At 44.7% G+C, this 6,000-nt stretch overlaps 1 protein-coding gene across 2 annotated transcripts in view; it reads left to right on the top strand.

Moving 5' to 3' along the window:
• Positions 1 to 553: 553 nt before the first annotated feature.
• PLD1 (phospholipase D1) overlaps positions 554 to 6,000 on the top strand; it is a 173,248-nt gene continuing 167,801 nt past the window's right edge. The window contains exon 1 of one of the 2 annotated variants that reach the window (XM_031451132.2): positions 554 to 864. The gene's annotated coding sequence lies outside the window, so the exon portion shown is untranslated. Of the gene's footprint in view, positions 900 to 6,000 lie in introns of both variants that reach the window. The other variant, XM_031451117.2, reaches the window with a different exon arrangement.

Genomic DNA, 6,000 nt, shown 5'->3' with positions numbered 1-6,000 from the left:
TGTAATGAGGTCGGAGTTGGCTTACATTCAAAGCTATATTCCAAAAGGGCTGCTATTCAAGCCACATGGCAACTGGTTCTTTTTCTATTAAGACTGTATTCTAAGTGGACATCAAAATTGCTGTGTTGGGGCAGTTCTACGGGCGCAATGGGAACTTTCCATGTTTTACTCCTGATTTATTATTTTATACTAAGATTTCTGAATTATACCCAGCTTGAGCTTTAAAGACATCAAGACACGAGTTCCGATCGCCTGTGTTCTTGGTTGGCTCGGTTTCCTTGCTTGTAAATTAGTGATAACGCAAACGCCAGAGAGTTGGAAGCAGGCTTATAGATGACGTCAACAAAGCTCCTACTTCTTAACTGTGTCACGTTGGGCACGTTATTTCACTTTTTGACCCTGTTTTTAACCTGTAAAATAGGCCAATCATGGCTATCAGCTGCGATAGACGAAGATTAGACAACATAGGCAAAGCTCCTACAACAGCGCCTGGGCATTTGGCTACTCAAGGGTACCTGATAGTAAAAACACTAGTGAACATTCCCTTGGTTGATGCGGTTGAGTTTGAAACTTCGGGGGAAGAGAGAATCAGAAACAGGGATCAGGAGAGAGGCCCAGCCGCCCGAGCCCTCGTGCCCAGCGCGGGCCGCCAACCTGCGCCGCGACGCACTCGGACCGGCACCTCCTCGCCCCACCCCTGCCAGGCCAGCGCGAATCCGCGGGCCGAGTTCCGGGCGGCGGCGCGGTCCCCACTCTGGTCCTCCCTCCTTCCCTCCTCCCGCGCCTCCAGCGGTGCCAGCTGCGCCCGAGCCCCGAGACTCCAGCGCCACCGCGCAGGCTCCCGCGGCCGCCCTCGCTCCACAGGTAGGAGCCGCGCCGCGGCCGCCCTCGCTCCACAGGTAGGAGCCGCGCCGCGGCCGCCCTCGCTCCTCAGGTAGGAGCCGCGCCGCGGTCTGGGCGCGCAGAGCTCCCGCGGGCGCCCGGTTTCCGCTGCGCTCGCCCTCCGTCCCTCCTCCCGTCGGCTGCGGGCAGCTGGCCGCTCCCCGCCCAACTTGGACGGGACCTTGGCAGTGGCGTCCGCGGCGGGCGCCAGCGCCATGAGGCCTCGCGGGACCGGCCTCCCTGGCAGCCCCTAGGGGCCTCCTGCGCACGCCTTCGTCCCAGTTCCAGCAGAGTAGACGCTGACGACTTGCGCGCGCACTTCTGCCAAGGGCCCGCGGCTGCCTGGAGCGCAGGGCCGCGCTGGCTCCACCCGAAGTTGGAGGCGTCCTCTGCAGGATGCACCTGTCTGCCCCACCGCTGGGGCCCCCAGTGCAGTGTGTCTGGTGTCCCCAGTGCAGTGTGTCTGGTGTCGCCGGGTCATCTCGCGCTCCCGGGTTCGCGTCCCCTGTGGGATGAGCGGGATGGCGGGCGCGATGGGACCAGCATCCCGGACCAACCAGGAAGTGCTGCATTCCGAGGCTTAGAGCCCAGCCTGCCAGATGCACTGTCCCTGGCTTGTGGCCACACAGCTGCTCGCTGTGGCGCCCAGGAGGTGATGACGCCGGGGTGGGGCAGGGGACGAGGGGGCAAGAAGCTGGGCGTGTGTAAAGGGACTTGTTTTTTTCGCTCTAGCTCAAGGTATTTGGGACTTAGGTCTCAGATCCAAGAGCACGATGCTCCAAGCCTTGGCCTTGAATAGGATTTTGTGACGCCCTTCAGAACTGCCCTTGTAGAATCAGTCCAGAACAGAACTGCCGCCACGCCTATATTTGCTCCTTCTCTTAGTCTCGGATTATTGCCTTCTTTACTTCCTCTGTGAAGTAATAAAGGCAAGTAGATTCTTAAAGACCACAAGGATTTCTGCGTTTGATTATCTCTAGGTCTTCCCCCAGAATGAGTTCCCTTAACTTCATCTGCCAAGCCTACCAGTTTCAGCTGAGATCGCCCTTTGGGGGCTTTCCTGGGGCTTTTGGGAGACCAGGTACCCGGAGATCTCTGTGCTGCGTTAACTGGCTAATTAATGGTGCAATGAAAGTGTAAAGAATGAAAAGAATCTTTAACTTGAACTGTTAACAGACACCACTTTTTCACACTGCCTGTTTGAGTAGGGTTTCTGTCAATATTAAATGTTTTGTGGTAACATACATACAGGTGAATTGTGCACAGGCTTTTAGCTTATATTCGTACACAGCCTTTAAATATTGTTTGGGGATCTTTCCACTAATGTCTGAGCTCACAGTCTGTCTTCACAGGATCTAGTATCATTCACAATCAATATAAAACATGTGAGTAGTTAAGGCTTTGAGGAAGATGTGTCTTTACTATGTTTGTCCCTGATGTGAGAATATTTGTCAACCATGGTGAGAAGTGCTGTAAAGCATTCATTTAGGCTTGTTGATTCACTTATAACTGGGTAGCAGGGGACCCTGCTCCTTGGAAACTGTCTGATTACTAAGTGTATGTTTCTTTTGTTGTTGTTGTTGTTGTTTTAAAATTCATTTACCTTCAATTCTTACAGGATTTTTAAAAAGTTATTTTATTCTATTCTATTTTTATTGTGGTAAAATACACATAGTATACAAAATTTGCCATTTTAACCATTGTTCAACATCTAGTTCAGTGTCATTAAGTACTTTCACATCGATGTGCACCGTCACCACTATCCCTCCACTAAACTCTTTTCGTCTTTCTTTTAGGGTTTTAATAATTATTTTAAAGATAATGATTATGATGCAAGCTTTAGTTTTCTCATTAAGCAAGATTTGAGTTCCTTCTCATAGCTTTAGAGAAATTCACTTTTAAAGATGAAGGAAGCTGTAGCCAGACTATGTTTAGTAAATCTTATATCCATCAGGAAAGGTCTAATACGTTACTATATGAAGATAAGCTTGTGAGCTACTTAAATTTGTATAGAAAGGTACTGTGAGGTGTAGTTGGCAAGAAGGAGAAACAGGTAAGGGAGTTGTTCTTTCCTCCCCTGAATACCTAACAGAAAAATGAAATACTTTGTCTCCTTAGCAGTGCAGTAGCGTGTTTCTAAATTATGCTTGAGCTCAAGTTGTGGCAGTGTTTTACAAACTAAAAGCAATTTTGGTCAAGCTAGCTGCTGGGTGAGCAGATTCCTTTCCATGCCAGGTGTTTACTAAAGATTGATGGTAGAGGACCGATCGAGGTAGAGGTAAGATACGGCCCTTTAAACTCACAGTTAGTGTGAGTCATTGTGTCCACGAGAGAGGCTGTGGCTGTGCCAGGCCTGGCTTTATGTTTATAATCCTTTAAGTCTTAGCACCACAAAATAAAATGTATTCTTTCACCAGGGTGTGGATAAATGTTGTTCAGGGTTAAAATGAGAAACTCACAACCTACATTTCCCATAATCCTGTGACATTTCTGGTGAGAAAAGGAATGGTACAAATCTGAGTGTTAGTTTCCCTAAATTCAAAGTGCAGAGTAAAATCTGGATCCCAGATGTTTTAGTGCTGGGTTATTAAACAACAGTGTATGGTATGTTTCATAGTGTTTCATAGTGTCACAGTTATTTTTTTCCTTTGTGCTGTGAAACTTGCTTAATTTTTGAATTATTGAACAAACATTCTGCAACAGAATAAAATGATTTGCTTATTTAATCAACACTTAAAGATGCTTACTGTGTGCCAGGCACTATTCCAAGCATTTTACAAATATAAACACGTTTTATTCTCAAAACAACCCTGTGATGTAGGTAATAGTCCTACCATCCCATTTTATAGATGAAATAATTGAGGCACAGTGAGCGGCAGAGCTGGGGTTCCATCCCAGGCATCCTGAACCCAGGGTTTTGGCACTGCTGTCTCACCAGAAAAATATAGCCCATGATTTCCCCCTCCTAACAAATGAACTTTTTTCATCTTGTTATACTCCTAGCTTGTCTTCGTCCTCAGGGATAAATAATTTGACATAATTGTAATCAAAGCACAACTCAATTAGTTGAACTCTCTGATTTTTCAGTAGAGGAGATTAAAATGGAGTGTGGTTGTGTCCAGCTCGGAGAGCGCTGGGGCAGGGTCCTGGAGACCCTCTACTGGATCAAATCTTACCTCTTGATTGTGAGGAGGTTGGGACAGGGATTCTGGGAGGGTCTGGGAAGGCCACGATGTGTATTGGTGGGTAATATTTGCCAATTGGGAAAGATACTTCAATATTTTAATAATCATTATAACCATCCCAGAGCTAATCTGCTAAATAAAGGCCTGGGTTATGTCGGGGCGGATGGAGCCGAAGCTTGTGACCCACTGTGGGCCCTGGAAAGTCTTGCTGCTTAGGATTCCAGAATCCCAGATTCCTTCCCCAGTTGCTGGTGATGCCTGTGACCTCAGGCTCCCCTCTGCGTAAAAGGAATATTTTATTCTGTATTCAATCTTTTTTTTTTTTTTTGAGCTTTTTGGACCTAGAATTGGGAACCTTCTGAAAGCCTCTGACGCACAAAAGAAAATCAGCCAAAAGCAACATGGAAATAAAAATAATTTTGTTTGGTCAGTTCTTTTGTTGAGAGAGAGAGAGACTTCTAAGGCCATAAGCTGACAAACTTTATATTAAGATCAGGAAAATAAAAGTTTAGTATTCAACAGTGATCTTTTTCAAAGTAGGCTTTTACAGACAGTAAGTACATTTGGATGAAGGAGAATAAGGAATAAACATGGGGAAACGAAGGCAGTGGAAAGGGAGGGAGAAACCAGTGCAGAGAATGGAGCCAGCACAGAAGACAGGGTGCTGACACCGTTGTCAGTTCTTTACACAAGCCTGTGCTTCCGTGTGGTTCATCTTAATGATGCCCTTTGAAATGTCAAACGTAGTGGAAAAATAGCTCTCCTTTGGTTTATCTTAGAGTGATTATTTATTTATTATTATTTTATTGAGGTAACATTGGTTCATAACACTATGTAAGTTTTGTGTGTACAGCATAGTATTTCTACTTCTGTGTGCACGACAGCCACCAAAATTTAGTTTCCATCTGTCACAGTACAGTTGACTCCCTTTACCCATTTCACCCCCTCCGTTTACCCCCCCAACCTGGCCCTTCCCCTCTGCTAACCACTACATTGTTCTCTATCAGTGTGTTTGGTTTGGTTAGTTTGTTCTTTTGGGGGGGGGGGGCTTTTTTTGTTTGTTTTTTCTATTCCACCTAAGAGTGAAATCATACAGTATTTGTTTCTCTCCATCTGACTTCTTTCACTTAGCATAATATTATCAAGGTCATCAAGATATTAATCCTTTATCAAATATATGATTTGCAACTATCTTCTTCCATTTGGTAGGTAAGTTGTCTTTTCGATTTGTTGATGTTTTCCTTTGCTGTGCAAAAGCTTTTTAGTATGATGTAGTCCCACTTGTTTATTTTTATTTGTTTTGTGCAAATGGCAAGATCTCATCTACTTTATGGTTGAGTAATATTCCATTGTATATACCACATCTTCTTTACCCATTCATTTATTGATGGGCACTTCGGTTGTTTCCATATCTTGGCTATTATAAATAATGCTGCAATGAACATAGGGGTGCAGATATCTTTTTGAATTAGTATTTTTGTATTCTTTGGAGAAATAGTCAGAAATGGGATAGCTGGATCATATGGTAGTTCTATTCTTAATTTTTTGAGGAATCACCATACTGTTTTCCATAGTGGCTGCACCAGTTTATATTCCCATCAACAGTGCATGAGGCTTCCCTTTTTCTCCACATCCTTGCCAACGCTTGTTATTTCTTGCCTTTTTGATAAGAGCCATTCTAACAGGCATGAGGTGATAGCTCATTGTGGTTTTGATTTGAATTTCCCTAATAATTAGTGATATCAAACATCTTTTAATGTGCCTGTGGCCATCTGTATGTCTCCTTTGGGAAAATGTTTAATCATCTCCTCTGCACGTTTTTAGATTGGGTTGTTTGTTTGTTTGTTTTTTGATGTTGAGTTGTATGCATTCTTTATATATTTTGGATATTATCCCCTTACCAAATATATGATTTGCAAATATCTCTTCCCAT

Source organism: Camelus dromedarius, chromosome 2 (genome assembly GCF_036321535.1).
Source record: "Camelus dromedarius isolate mCamDro1 chromosome 2, mCamDro1.pat, whole genome shotgun sequence".
Lineage (NCBI taxonomy): Eukaryota > Metazoa > Chordata > Mammalia > Artiodactyla > Camelidae > Camelus > Camelus dromedarius.
Note: the sequence above shows the minus strand (reverse complement) of the source record. Positions and strands in the feature narration are given on the sequence as shown.